The 16,499-nt window shown below is 33.8% G+C and overlaps 1 protein-coding gene across 3 annotated transcripts in view; it reads right to left on the bottom strand.

The window, feature by feature from the left end:
• The window catches only part of LOC143230366 (sterile alpha motif domain-containing protein 3-like), a 54,001-nt gene that overhangs the window by 14,818 nt on the left and 22,684 nt on the right, over positions 1–16,499 (bottom strand). Inside the window, exon 2 of one of the 3 annotated variants that reach the window (XM_076463827.1) lies at positions 12,226–12,447. The exons of the other annotated variants lie outside the window; for them this stretch is intronic. The gene's annotated coding sequence lies outside the window, so the exon portion shown is untranslated. The remainder of the gene's footprint in view (positions 1–12,225; positions 12,448–16,499) is intronic. 3 annotated transcript variants of the gene reach the window in all.

Genomic DNA, 16,499 nt, shown 5'->3' with positions numbered 1-16,499 from the left:
TCTATGTTTATTTCAGTTCTATGCATGTAACGCATAATGTTAAATGTATATTACGAAATTCCTGCTTGTTCTCTGAATTTGTAGACTATTCTTGAGCGTAAGAATCAACAATCTTCGATGTACGTTCGTAAAATACTAGTAACTGCCAGTTGAATTTTCGTGAATCTCGCCTAATGAGTATAAAAGATAGCCATCGCACCACACTGAGAGACAGTTTAATATTTTTGGTCGCTACAATCAGTATGCTCTCAATCTTGGAAGCTATAATTGTGATAAATACTTATTAATAGGAAAACTACAGATATTTGACAAGATACATGTATAGATTTTAACACTACAAACCGTTTAACTTCAGTGAATTAATATTGGACGTTATTATTTCTACTTGGACATTAAATATTTTCGTCGGAAAAATGTCATCTTGTAAGCGGCGTGAGACCAACCGAGAATAAACAGCTAGCTAGCTTAAGCGAAATGTAACAATATCAATTCACATTTAATACGCTCCTCGTAGACCTGAACAGTTGATAAAATATTTAGTTCCACACCAGATAGAAGACTCGGTATTGATACTAAGATTGTAAAACTTTTGTATATAAACTATTATTTGTAATAACTATTTATTGTAACATTATTATAAATTGTATTCTTGTTTATGTATTAAAGAGGGCCTGGCATGGCCTAGCGCGTTAAGGCGTGCGCTTCGCAATCTGAGGGTCGCGAGTTCGCGCCCAAGTCCCGCCAAACATGCTCGCCCTCCCAGCCGTGGGGGCGTTATAATGTGACGGTGAATCCCACTATTCGTTGGTAAAAGAGTAGCCCAAGAGTTGGCGGTGGGTGGTGATGACTAGCTGCCTTCCCTCTAGTCTTACACTGCTAAATTAGGGACGGCTAGCACAGATAGCCCTCGAGTAGCTTTGTGCGAAATTCCAAAACAAACAATGTATTAAAGTATGTTTGTGTTAAGAAAGAAAGTTGTGTATGTCGATATTGTTGGCAAATATCATAAATTTGATACATATCGTTAATCAGTTAACTTATGAGTTCAAATTCCAACTTCCGGTTATTTGAAATCGCAATATGTAACATAATAAACTGGACACTCGTCAGCGATAAATTATAATACGTAACATTAGCAAATAAACACATAAGGAGTTCTCAGTAAACAAAACCATACAGAACTTGTTAATGAATAAACTTCAAGTGCATTGAAATAATTAAAACATTATTCAAGTAAATAGCTGAAACATTGTAAGACTCAAAAGACTTGTTAGTAATTAAAATATTCAAGGTTTTGTCAGCAGTTGAAATATTTTAAAACACCAATATACTTGTTTATAAATAAATGTATATGGATATTTCATTGAATAAATATCTAAAGAACGTTTATATATAATTAAAACATTCAAGAGAATATTGATAAATAAGAGTCCAACAATATAGAATTTATTAAAATACGCTTAAGAATACGGCACTAAATACATCGAAGGTATGTTGCTAACTGAACTTTCAAGGGTATGTTCGTGAGAAAAATTTGTTTTTTTGAATTTCGCGCAAAGCTACTCGAGGGCTATCTGTGCTAGCCGTCCCTAATTTAGCAGTGTAAGACTAGAGGGAAGTCATCACCACCCACCGCCAAATCTTGGGCTACTCTTTTACCAACGAATAGTGGGATTGACCGCACATTATAACGCTCTCACGGCTGAAAGGGCGAGCATGTTTGGCGCGACGGGGATGCAAACCCGCGACCCTTAGATTACGAGTCGCACGCTTTAACCCACCTGGCTATGCCGGGCCTCGTGAGGAAAATCTGCTTGAATTTTTTAGTAATTAAAACATTTAAAGATATGTTAATAATTAAAATATGATAGGATACATTATTTACTAAACATCTAAGAACTAGCTAGTAAATAAATATTCAAGGACTCTTTTGCAATTAATATATTCAAATACATATTACTGAAAACTATTCGAGGTTTGTTTCTAAATAAAATGTCAATCATTAAAGAATATATGAATAATTAAAATCTACAAAGCAAGCAAATATCCAAATATCCGTTTATACCTAAAACAACCAAGAACTCGTTAGTAATTAAAAGATCCAAAATGTGTTAGTAATTCAAATATCAAAAGGTGTATTAATAATTTAAAGATCCAAGTTTATACTAGTAAGTTCTAAATTAAAATTTGTGCTAATGACTAACTAAAAATTTGGTAAATAAACATACAGAGACCGTTTGTACTTAAAGCATCCTAGGTCGACCATATTGTTAACAGCAAGCATACCGAACTGACGAAACAATAAATTCTAATTATTATGAATAATATAAATATAGTTTGAACGTAATATTTATTAGTTGTACTCATTATTAGGTATACAGTTATAACTTGTTTGTTTTTGCATTTCGCGCAAAGTTACACGAGGGCTATCTCGCTAGCCGTTCCTAATTTAGCAGTGTAAGAGTAGAGGGAAAAAAGGTAGCTAGTCTTCACCACCCACCACCAACTCTTGGGCTAATCTTCTACAAACGAATAGTTGGATTGACCGTCACATTATAACGCCCCAACGGCTGAAAGAGCGAGCATGTTTAGTGTGACGGGGATTCGAACCCGAGACCCTCGGATTATGAGTCGAGCGCCTTAACCACCTGGCCATGCCAGGCCTCACTGTTGTAATCCTGAACTATGTAGGAAGTTTGCTTTGATCAAAGGTTAATATTAATTAAAACATCGGAATTAGTAACTAAAATAGCCAAGAATTTATTGCTGGACTAGTTCGTAAAGAAATTCTTCTATAACTTAAACAACCAATAATACATTAGTAAGTATAACATCCTCAAACAATTTAACGACTAAAACATACAAGTACAGTGATATATTATTATCTGAAAATATTAAACATGTTAAGAAATCATTTGTAAATAACTCGTTTGTAGTTCATCCCTCAAGTACATGCTAGTAATTATATTATCCAACGACAATTTAACATGTAAAACATCCAGTACCCGTTTAGAAATAAAATTATTGAAGGATTTCCATTTGTACTCTTAAGTTATTTTTACACGTTCCATTATCCGTTTGTTATTAGAACAGAATATATAAAAACTTACTGTCGAAGTATCTATTCAAGGGTTAGTTTACTTAGCCGATGTGGTCTTTTATGCAAGTTAAAATGACCATATTTAATGAAACATGTATAAATAAATAAATTTATAACCAATCTAATTAGATCGCGTATTTTTCAGACACACTAACTTCCTTTACCCAAAGTAATGCTAAAGTTTATCGTTATAAAATAAGTATGAAGAAAGTTTTTTCATTAAAATATGTCACAAACAGATTATGTTACCTTAACAGTTCAAACCATGTAATAACTCTTTATACCCTTGTAGTCAATTAAAAATACTAAAAAAATACTCAAGGAGTTGATTCATTGAAGTAAAAGAGATCGGTGTCACAGATTAGGTAAACAAAGAAGCTTCTACATCTTGCTTCGATGATCAACAACATTAATCACATATAACTACATTTTAAAGATTGAGCTTGGACACAGAAAATGATTTTACTGTGATTTTGCGAAACCGTTTTTGTGTGTGTTTCCTGAGATCGCTTTCGACCGTTGGGACACTAAAACAAATATGTCTTATCTATGTATCTGTCTGTCAGAAATTCTATTCGTTTATTAATTTGTCTGTTTCAAATTTAACTGTAACTTAAGTTCTTGTTTTTTCTTATTATAACTTTTCTCACACTATTTTTATTATTAGATACGAGAATAGTGATTCTCACAATCGAAAAAAACTAGCAAAACTCGAAAAAATATTAGGAAACAATAACAACAACAGAACTTGAAAAAAATCAGAACCTTTCTTACGTACTCATTTCATAGATATTTAAAAAATAAGTAATTAATTATGGTAATTTTAACATGCAAAGATTGTTGTTGTTTTAATTAAACTACATAATAAGTTATCTGTGCTCTGCCTACCATGCGTATTGAAACGCGTATTATAGGTCCACAGACATGCCGCTATGCCACTGAGGTGTAACACGAAAACGAGAGAAACAGCAGCGTAACAACATCTGTATACCTTCGGTTAAATGTGTTTGTTAGTATTTATTTTAAGATAATAGCGCCTTAAACTATGCTTTTGAAGATGTGATGAAATAATTTTGTTAGCGTATTTTAAAGTTTTTGTCACAAGTTCATGGAACTTGTATTTTTTAACTTTTAAAGTGACAAGCAGTCTGTAGAAAAAGGCATAAGACAGAAAGTTATAGCGTGTGTGCGAAACCAGAAGGTGTCTAAGAACGTGTTAACATTTGTGAAAAGAAAGTGCGGTTTATTAGAAAGTAGAGCAGTGTAAGATAAATATACAACGTGTGAAAAATAGTTAATGTTTTAGAAAGTATTAACATTTGTGAAAAGATAGTATGATTTGTGAGAAATATAGGAAAGTGATTCAGTACATAAGAAAGTAATTACAGCATGTAAGAAGGCAGAAAGATTTGTGAGAAAGTAGTGTAACATATAAGAATGTGATGCAAAATTATTAATTAAAATACGTGAGAAGCTAGTAAGATTTGTAAATCCTTTAATGCCATTTTTGAAACATCACTCTTAATAACTGTAATTCCATTATTTTTATGAAATACAAAAAAAAACATTGTGTAGGTAACTACTAGATGATTAAATAACACTATGCAACACAAATTGTGTTCCTAGATAGTATGTGTTATTTCTTAATTGCTTGTGTTGTAAAAGTACAGAAAATGGCCATTATTCCCTTCAAACTTTGCTTTTGGATTCTGGATAATGAAATCTAGAAATTAACCCATTTTCTATGTAAAAATGGGCAAATTTGCACATTTTCATTTCCATAAGGTCTGAATAAAACATCATATGAATCAAGATTTACATGTATTTATACTAAAGTTACACAAAAATGAACAAGTATTATTAGAAGTGAGTAGTTTTCGAGATTTGCCACTGTAATGTAAATCACTTTCACGTATTAGCTCCCAGATATAGTCTCGGCATTCGACTTTGTTGGACCAAGATCTCTGATCAAGCCATTGAGGTCTCTTTGGTTGGGGTTGTATGGGTTTCTTTTACCAGCTGCACCTTTTCTGATTTGCTGCTCTCTTCTGAGGATAGTTGCTTTCTGTCTGGCAGAGTGAGTACAGGGAATTTAGGGCAGTGTGGCACTGAGGCAATGGATGATGGTAGGTCCGGATACATAATAGCAGATGTATTCTTGCCAGCTCGACGTTTGGAAGGGTCCACCATGCAGAAGTAGCAATTGCTTGAGTGGGCAGTGGGTTCATGCCAAATTCTTGAAATAGCGAACTTCATGACTCTCTTTTCCCCTCTGTACCATCCTGTAAAAAAGCAAAATAAAATTATTATTATGAAGAATAAATATATTTCATCCACAACTCATGTGTAAGAGGGTCATGCAAAATATTTTGTATGTGATTTTTTCTATACTGTTGGAAATTTAGAAAAATAAATTAAAGAATATTTAAGTTTTAAAAGGTCTAAAATTTGTATAATATGAAATCTTACTATTCAAGCAAGCAAAAATTGTCCGTCTTACCTTCTAGAGTTTTTTCCAGTGCTCGTAGGTAAAATGAGGGTTTGTCTTGATCCTCGACAGGCATGCTGAAATATGTGTTTTAGGCTTCACACATTTTAGCAGATGCTGTCACAGAGTACTTTTTCGCTCTTGTCTTGATAAATTGGCCACATACGTAGCAGAATGCATCTGGAGAATGCTTTCACCTTTTTGATGTCATCTCTGATAAAGTCAGATAGGTCTATGTGTTCACTTAGGCAGCTGGAACTGAACTGAAGTGGTGAGTGGTGAGCCCCTGTATATATATTACTATGGAAAGTTCTAGAAAATTCTAAAAGGTTATTGAAAATTCTCGTAAGTTCTACAACATTCTAGATAGTTCTTAAAACTTCTTGTAAGCTCAAGAAAATTCTCTGTCAGCTACTCAGCACCGAATCTATCTGGAATGTTCTGGAAAATGAGTAAATTTGAAAATTTCGTTACCCAGGTCACGAAAGCAAAGTTTGAAGAGAAAAATAGGTCTTTTCCATTTACTTTATGCATAAGCAATTGGGAAACAACACTTTCCGGCCAGGAACAAGAAAAAGTAAAAATTTTGTTACATAGTGCAATTTATCAGTTCTTATCTCTTTAACGGTCTCCGCATTCTTCTGTTATTTTCTTAGGTAATGAGGACAATGCTACTACTTTAAACGTGACGTTCCTTTGATCAATATTGTTAGTACTGTATGTCTTCTCCAACTGTTCCAGATTTCCATGTCTAAAAACTAACTGCAGATAGCAAAGACTATTATACTAAAAATAGTCAGATTATGAAAGAAAAAGAGAATACATAAACAATTCTCAATAAAAAATATTAAATTTTCTGAGATTGTCTATGCATCAGGAACTATGAATACCTTTCTTGGAAGGTCTTGGCATCTAACTGTACCTCTACATTTCATTTTGAGAATGTAACATTGTTGGATTCTCTATGAATCTCTGTTGTTGTAAAATATTCTGAGAAAGTCTTGTGTTCAAATTACAGCTCTTTAATTTCAATGCGGATGTATAACGTTTTTAGGATTATATATGCAACCCAATTGTCTAAAGGATTTTCGAGGAGGTTACTTCTTAAAATCGCAGATTTTTCAGAACAGCTGATAATGCATGATGTCTATACAGTTACTGATGTCTTTTATTAATTGCATTGACTTTGTGACTATGGAGAATTTTTAAGCTGCTTTATTCGACTGTAACTGCGTGATTACGGAAAGTTTGTAATATTTCTATCCTACCATGACTGTGTGATTAAGGAAAGTTTGTAAATTTTATATCGACTGTGAACCTGTGACTATGGAAAAAATGTAAGCTGTTTTATACGATTGTGGCTCTATAAATGTAGGTAGCACGTAAATGTTTTCAATTGTCTGCGAATGTATGGTCGAACTCACGTTATCCACACGAGTCGGTTATTTTGTAGTTGTTTAACAAACGTCTATCGAATAGGAATCATCTTCAAGTTGACTTCGGAAGTTAATAAAGTTGTCTAAACAACTCTTTCACTTTACAGTCTTTCGGGGAAAGTTAACATTAAAACTGTAGTTCTTTTATTCGGCTCGAAAAGTGTTCTGCAGTGTTGGTATTTTCTATACATTTCGGTCTTTGTGTACTATTCAACGAAGTTTATCTTCAAATTAGCTTTTGATTCGACTATGAATGTGATATTTGTAAAGTTATCTATGCAAATTATTCACTTTATATCCTTTTGGGATAGTTTGGGTTATAACTGCTACTTAATTTGAATTTGAAAGTGCTGCGTTGCTGAGATCTGACTAAGTATTGATCATTGTATTTTATCATAGACAAGAATAATTATATTTTATTGAATTTAAGTTTTTGCAACGACGCTTAGCTTCTTTATCCCTTTCGATTGTTGTACATTATTTAGAGAAACAACTGTTTTTAAAATCTCACTGTTTAATTAAACTTTTTTAAGTATAAAATTGACACGGATATCTGTACATTTTAGTCTCTGAGTACAGTTTGGAAGCGGTTGAAATTTTAAGTTCTAGTTCTGCTTGTCTATGCAACATCGCTATATTTTTAGACTCTTTAAGTGTGGCCTTCAAATTTTAGCTCTTTATATCAGTTGTTAATATATATCGATGTTGAGATTGTCCATTTATCTCAGTTGTCTACTTTCTTTGGAGGACGTGTGGTATTCAAGTCCCTGCTGTATATATATATTGATTGTGAAGATGTGACTTCGCAATAGTTGTTCGTTCGTTTCGGTTGTCTGCTTTCGTTGGGGAATGTGTGGTGTTCAGATAATTGTACTTTTCTATTTCAATTTTTAAAATACGACGCTGTTTATGTTGTTTATGCCTTTTGGGCATTTCTGGTAGGTTAAACTTCTTTGATATTGTAGCTTATTAACGTAACATTAGAGTATGGAGTCTAGGATGATGGGGAGATTTTATACAGTATTTTTGTTGTTTAATTCAACTGTTGAAATATTACGTTGTTGAAATTATCTTATAGGCATGCTCAGCTTGACAGATCTAGTCGACGGTGAATTATTATATTATTCATTCTTCTTGAAACATGAATATTTTTTATTTTATTTTTTGTGGGTGCGGAGAAGTCTGTTCTTCAAGTTGTTGGTGTGTAATTCGAATTTGAAAACGTGAACTTGTCGCAGTCTATATTCTCTTTAGGGGAGGACTAATATAGAAGTTGGTGCTTTTTTATGTTTTACTTGTATAGTGTGATATCTGTGCCTTAACTTCAGTCTGTACGCTTAGCGAGATAATGTTCTCGGTTTGCTGTTAATGAGATTGGTTGTTACTGACCATGAAAGGCTGAATATTCTGGTTGTAACCTAAGAATTACATCAACCTTTGTTTCCTTATCGAGATAATATTACACTAAACTATTAATTAATTTATCTTACTCTAAGTGAAATAAAAACTATTGTGTTTAAACTTAATGAGACAGTCCAGTTCGAATTTGGATTCCACACATGGTTTAATGTCAATACGAGTAATTAATTTGGAATATTAAGAAACTCCAGGAAAAAAATACACAAAAGATAGTAATAATATTTTATAAATCCTTTTATTTTGACTTATATTGCGATCTTGTTTATATATGTATTTATTTTTTTATGTTCTACGATGGCACTTACTATGGCTGATCTACTTCTGCCTTTATCATCCCTGGCATTGTGACGCTAGCCATACCCCAGCCATGTACAGAGTTCACCGCAGTGAATTCCAAAACTTCGATATTGAAGACAGAAAATCAACAGCGCTTTGCTGGCCTGTGTGCTAACACTATGTATTGATCTGCGTCGCGCTAGGTACACTGAGATCCCCAAAAGATTGTGTCGACTTCGTTTATTAGTTAAGAAAATGTTTCTGAGGAAATGGTTCTCAAGAATATAATTATACTCAAAACATAGTATGTCTATAAAAGTTATCATGGGTTTTAGAGATCATATAACACGGTGTCTTACTTCTTTGTAAACATCTTTGTGAAAACAACCCAACATTTTATCAAGTGTTTGCCCTTAGAATATTTTTAACATTCTATATTAGACAGAAGACGTAGAGAGTAGTGTAGTGGGGCTGTTTATATGGATGAATGAAAAATTTCTTTTTAATGCACAGAAGAACTGTTCGGTCACAATTATTTTAAAGACGGAGGAGTTGTTTTTTATGGTAGACCATTTTAAGGTTCATTTACCATGTTACTCAAAAGAAGAGTGGCTGAGTTGTTAGATCTTCTGAAGGGTTAAATGGCTGTATACTGAAATTTACTGAAACATTTGATAGCTGCATTGTTGAGGATTTAGATACATTGAATAGCCTTGTTAATGTAGCACTTCGAAAGGCAGGCTGTCTTGCCACTTGATATTTTTGAAGGTCAGAGAGTTATGTTGAGGGAAATGAATAAATAGCGGAGTAGTGGTGTCATCAGAAATACTTGAAGAACGTAGCAACTGTATTATTTAAAATGCTTGAAGGTTGTTAGAATTGGTGTGGGATCTCTTTGAAGAGTACCTGTTGTCAGATGTACCTGAAACATCAAGTTATAAACTTGTAAGTATCCGATGGATGAGAGTAACAGTGTTATTGAAAATCTCAATATGGTATAGTATCATGAAAGATAAAGAAATGTTGTGGAACAGACTGAAAGGAGGTTAGCTGTATGGGTAAATCTATGCGAAGGGGGAAATAGGTGTGTTGTATGATCTTTCTGAAGGGTAGCATGGTATAGGTGTCCGAGCTCTGTATAGGGGGGAATAACTATATTAGTGTAGCTTTCTGAAGAGTGGAATAATTGTGTTCTTAGAGACAGGTATGATGTAGTTATTTCTGATGGAAAGAAATACTGTGTTATCACAACTGTCTGAAAGGTTCTGAATAACCGTACTGCTGGAGATCTCTGAAGAGTGGAATAATTATGTTCTCCGAGACAGGTATGATGTAGTCATTGCTGATGGAAAGAAATACTGTGTTATCACAACTGTCTGAAAGGTTCTGAATAACCGTACTGCTGGAGATCTCTGAAGAGTGGAATAATTGTGTTCTTGGAGACAGGTATGATGTAGTTATTTCTGATGAAAATGAATACTGTGTTATCACAACTCTCTGAAAGGTTCTCAGTAACCGTAATGCTGGAGATCTCTGGAAGGTGACGTCGTGGTGTTGTTAGAGCTTTTTGAAGAGTGGAGTAGTTATTTGTCGAAAAACTTTAAAACATAATCTATGTTGTTGGAAATCTCTGAAAGGTAGAGCGATTGTGGTATCAGAACTTTCTGAATGCTACCGTTCATCAGACCACTTGTTATTGAAAAAATTACGCTGGGGATTTCCTAAAAACTAACTGTATTACTGAAGATCTGTGAAAGGTAGAGTAAATTTGTTTTTAAAACGCTTTGAAAGGTTTAATGGTTATGTTGTTAGAACTCTCTGATCGTTGAATTAGTTGTATAGTAGGACATTTCTAACGGTAGAGTATTTGTTATGCTGATAATTTCTGATAGGTAGAGTAGTTATGTTTTTAACGATTTCTGAAGTGCAGAGTAGTGTTATGACAATACTTAGGAATAGTTAAATATTTATGTTGTCAAAACTTTCTGAAAGATGAAATAAGGGAAACATTTATAATGTTGGTGATATATAAAGTTCAGAGCCTTTATGTTGTTGGACAATTCTCAATAGAAAAGTAGCTGTGGTGTTGGATCATTCTGAAGGGAAGCAGTTGTTTAGGATAATAGCTCGAAAGAAGGATGAGTTGATTCGGTGTTGGAGATTTGAAATATTGAGTGATTTTGATGTTGATATAGTTTTAAAAGTGGAATATGCACTTTGTTGGAGATCATTGAAGAGCGTAAGAGTGTTATTATTTCTGGAAATCTGAAGAACGAAAAAAACTTCGTTTGATCTTTCTGATGAGTAGAGTTTTAGTTGTCGGATTTCTAAATGGTGATGAAAGAACACTCCAACGATATAAGTACAGCTGTGTTTTTGGAACTCCCTAAAAGGTGGAATACTTAGACTGTTGAAGATCATTGAAGGGTAAAATAGCTGTGTTATTGATATATTCTGAAACGCGGAGTCATTACGTTATTCAAACGCTGTTATAGAATGTAGTAGGTACGACTCCATAACTGTTCTTAAAGGTATAATGACTATGCTTGTTGACGATCTCTAACGGTGAAGTATTTTCGTTGTTAAAAATCTTTGAAGGATGAAGAGGTTGTGTCGTTGGAGTCATGTGGAGTGGTTGTGATATCGGAGTATAGTAGATTGGTTGTATTATTGGTTTGGTTTAGAGTGGTTGTATTGTTGGAGTGTGTTAGAGTGGCTTTGTTATGGGAGAGTTGAAAGTATCTGTGTTGTCTTATCTCTCTGAGCAATGGATAGCAGTGAGTTGGACCCCATGAAGGGTTCAAGAACTGAAACGAAGTCCAAAGCTACTAAATATTTACTATATAGATATAAATATTGCACTATTTGTTGGATACATCCTTCCAACAATAAAATAAAATGTGTATAAATAGATTATTAAAACCATAGTTTTGCAAAGTTAATTATAAAAATATTAAAATCAATAATATAAATTGTTTTAAGAACCAGTTACATGTCTTTGGAGAGCAAAATAAAAACACAAAATATAACATGAGATTAAGACTTTATAAAGAAGTAAAGTATTCATTAAAGTGTATTCTATAGTCTAATAATTGCATTTGTTGTAGACCAACCAAATTGTTAAATGGCTTTCGTTTTGTTTTTTTAATTTCGCGCAAAGCTACGTGAGGGCTATCTGCGTTAGCCGCCCCTAGTTTAAAAGTGTAAGACTAGAAGGAAGGTAACTAGTCATCACCATCCACCGCCAACTATTGGGCTACTCTTTTACCAACAAATAATGGGTTTGACCGTAACATTATAACGCCCCCACGGTTGAAAGGGCAAGCATGTTTGATGTGACGGGGATTCGGGCTCGCGACCCTCGGATTACGAGTTGAGGAGTGCCTTAACTACCTGACCATGTTTGGCCAAATTGTTAACTGAATTCAGAGATGTAAATAACTATGATCCACTGAAGTGTGTAACTCAAACTGTCGAGCATCATCAATATATATATCGTTTAATACCTTGAAAACTTGGCTTTGTTTAAAGCTCCACTTGTTACAGTAAAACCTATCCATGTCGGAAACTGCATAAGGCTGAAACCTGTACAAGCCGGAAATATCAAAATTTTGCAGTATTATCTTAAGATTTCTCTTATGAGAGGCCCCGTGTATGGCAGAACCTGCGTAACGCCGACGGAAAACTATCTTTCACCTACCTCATCTATCAACGAGTAGGATTAGAACCTGAAAAAGGAGGAAAAAATGTTTTTGATTAAATGTTAATTTCTTATTTAGTTAATAATTTCTTTAAATATTAATAAATTATTGTTTAATTAATAATTTATTTAAATATTAATAAATTATCGGACATTTTGTTACAGTAAGTATTGGTTAAACATATCCTGTTCTTTTTTTCTGCCGTCATTATTCCAGAGGTCGCTATTCGAAAGAACGATTGACTGTACTTTTGGTGGGATTTGCTGATGAAAAACTAGAGAAACCATGGGTAAGAGGTAAAAGTGAAAATTCTCGCTGTTTCAAAAATTGAAGGAATAATCAATTTTCTGTGGAATGAAAAGCGAATAATAAAGCATGGATGACAAGTGCTATATTCGAGGAATTTTTGAACAAACTAAACAAAAGAATGAAACAAGAAAATAAGAATATTCTACTTTTCCTAGATAATGCAACTTTTCACTCAAAAGTTCAACTTTAAAATGTTCGTTTAGTCTTTCTACCTCTATGTATAATATCAGTTCTACAGTCACTAGATAATGAAATTATACAGTGTATAAAATTGAAATACAGAAAATTGATGCTTCAGCATATTATTACAAACATGGACGACTGTAAGGGAGCATCTGAAATGACCATAAAAATTGACGTGTTAGATGCAATTGTATTTATAAGCTATTCAGTGAAATGCGTAAAATATGAATGCATAATAAAGTGTTTTCGAAACTGAGAATTTGTTCTTGATAATGGCGGAGGTTGTAAAGAAGTTGTTTGTTATGATGATTCTAGTGAAATCCAAACTCTCATTAAGAAGATTGATGCAGATGATTCTGTGAAGGCAGAGAGTTTTGTGAACGTTGACAAGAATGTTTTAACAGAAACTGATGAAATTAATTTACAATCTATGAAATAATCGCAAGATGGCAACAGTGTGAAAGATCCAGAAGATGAACAAAACGGAAAAGATAGTGAGGAAATAGAAATTTCTACTTCATCGCAAGTGTTAAGTTATATTAACACTATCAAATTGTATGCAAAAATAAAGGAGGAAAATGAACTTTATGAAAAGACCGTAGAATTGGTGTTTTCTTTTAACCACATGAGAAAGCCTATTAAAAAACGAAACAGTTGAAATTGAACACTTTCTTCAAATAAATTTGATTAAGATTTTGTGTACTTATGAATATTTTGAATGTCTATTTTTCTATTTATTCTAATAGATATAGCATAAACGGTATCATAACTTTATTCACAACCGTCTTACTTCCCTTGAAACAAGCAAGTATAATATTCCGCTCAAAAATTATATATAATTAAGGAAATGCATGTTCACTATGTCTAAGCCGGAAAACCTGCTTAAGCCGGATATTTTACTTAATCCCGTACGATTTCGCCTAAGACAGGTTTTACTGTAAATATTATACCAAAATTCGTACTCTTATTTTATCAAATACCTCTGTAATTGTAAATTTGCAAACATTTTCCGTCCTTATCGTCCGTCATCTAAAGCCTTAACAACAGCCTACTTTAGAATACGTAAAAACATTAACCTTATATAGTGTCCTGCTAACTATCTATTTTTGATAACTGAAAAATATTAGTTTTTATTTGAAACTTCACAGTTATCTAGCCTGTTATATTTTACAACGAAACAATTTCTAAAGTCCAGCATTTGCCCACTCTTAAAACGTCCAAAATTTTAGTTCCAACAGTTATGTATTTTTGAATTCTTTCAAAATAGTAGCCCCAAAAGTTAAGTTTAAATATTCTGAAATTCTTATTACCAACGGCTGTTTTCGCTGAAACTTTTCCAAAATCTTACTTGCAATAATTGTATACCGCCGAAAATGTTTTAAACTATTAGGATTACCTCATCTCCAATAAAAACACTATTAAAATATTACGAAATAAGTTAAAGCTTATTTCATTATGTTCAGTAACATCAATAAACACTTTGCTTTTTTTTTAACCCTTTCTCTTCTTTTTTCTTTTTTTATATTTTCCACGGTTTTCCTCGGTGAATGTTCGTGTGTGAAATCATTGATTTTATAAATACGAGCCATATCTCTCTTAATAAACCACACCAGCGTTGCTGAATTTTCGATTTAAATCAATTGACAGAATTATACATTTAGCTTGTGTCGTACTGCTAATGTAATGGCCATGCTACCAGTAACAATGCCTTTAAATTTGTCTCCTTTTGTAGCTCTTGTGTCTTAGTTACAAGCTTGAAGGCTTGTTGGCAGTCAGTGTTCTAGCCATTGCCTCTTCCTGCAATTACGGGCATTTGTTATTTTAAATGTTTATTAAAACATTTATCAATAATTATTGTCTCTGATTTAACCTTTTTAAATACATCGTTTAAGTTTCGTTTTCTGTTTCTACTATATCTTTAGTATTTTTCTAGTAGCTTGTGGTGTGTTTTAATTTGTTTAATATTTTAATTTTATCTCATTTAATTTAACGAATTCATGTTTTACACTAACCATCATTCCTTCATACCTTATACACATACATAGTTATATGACATTTATAGCAATGTGATAAGTATTTCTTGATCAGTTGGTATATAGTTTATATTTTTTTATAATATACTACTGGAAACAATTTGTAATATAATAATTATGAGAAGAAAAAAAGACTATATTATAATAATGCCAATCACTCCTAATTCGTTGCTATGAAAATCAGGTGTTTGATAATTATTCACATGATTTGAAGTGCAAGTGATTGGCTATTAATTCTCGACTGTATACTGTTGACGTGAAAGTGTCATTGACCGCTATTCACTTATTCACATGATATACGAGGTCTGTTCAAAAAATACGCGGACTGACGTCATAAAACAAAATGTACTTTATTTGGAAGTTACAGGTCTGGGACCCATTCAAAGTACTCTCCTCCCCAACGCACACACTTATCCAAACGGTGTTTCCACTTGTTGAAACAGTCCTGGTACGCTTCTTTTGTGATGTCCTCCAGCTCCTTCGTCGCATTTGTTTTAATCTCGGGAATCGTCTCAAATCTTCTTCCTTTCAAGGGTCTTTTGAGTTTGGGGAACAAGAAAAGTCGCAAGGAGCAAGGTCAGGTGAGTAGGGGGTGGGGAAGAACAGTGATCGAGTGTTTGGCCAAAAACTCACGAGTTCTGAGGCACAAATTTCGCAGCAACGCGGTGCATCTTCAATTTTTCGGTCAAAATCTCGTAACAAGATCCAACTGATTTCCCACACTCTTCAGCAAGCTCCCTGACAGTCAGACGTCGATTTGTCCTCACCAGGGTGTTGATTTTGTCGACGTGTGGGTCGTCAGTTGACGTGGAAGGACGTCCAGGACGCTCATCATCTTCAATGGACTGTCGACCATCCTTAAAACGTTCATGCCACTTGAAACATGCCGTACGCTTCATAGCAACATCACCGTAAGCCGGGTTAAGCATAGCAAAAGTTTCAGTCGCAGATTTTCCAAGTTTAACACAAAATTTCACAGCAAGTCGTTGCTCCTTCAGGTCATTCATTCTGTAATCTGCCAAACGAAAAAATCGCACTTCACTTAAAACCGCGTAGCTAATACACAAATGAAGATATTTGCAATCGGGAAATGGCGTCGTAATCAGCTGATCTGTGCAAACCTAGCGACACCAAGCGGATTCCCCTGGAACCAACTGGAGCCGCGCAATTCAAACAGTCCGCGTATTTTTTGAACAGCCCTCGTACGTGCATAGTAGCATGTATAATAAATAAACTTAGTGTTTCGAAAACTGTTTACTCCCAGAGTTTAGGTTTAGGGGATGTCCAATTCAGTTTACAATTTGAGCAACGTGTGTTATACTAGTTTTGGAGAATTTAGCATTCATGATCCATGGTCATACCTTAGAAAAAGTTGAATGTTTCGGTTTTGTGGAAAGTCATTAAACAAGTGAAACTTAACCCGTCACAGTAGACTGTTGTAAGTTATTTTTTGTTAGCAGAATGTGAAACTACATCCAAACCTACGGTATGGTTGTATGGACACGCGGACGATGTACAACGTCATGAACTTCATCAAAGAACCATTGTCTGTCG

This window comes from Tachypleus tridentatus, chromosome 10, assembly GCF_004210375.1.
Source record: "Tachypleus tridentatus isolate NWPU-2018 chromosome 10, ASM421037v1, whole genome shotgun sequence".
NCBI classification, from domain to species: Eukaryota; Metazoa; Arthropoda; class Merostomata; order Xiphosura; family Limulidae; genus Tachypleus; species Tachypleus tridentatus.
Note: the sequence above shows the minus strand (reverse complement) of the source record. Positions and strands in the feature narration are given on the sequence as shown.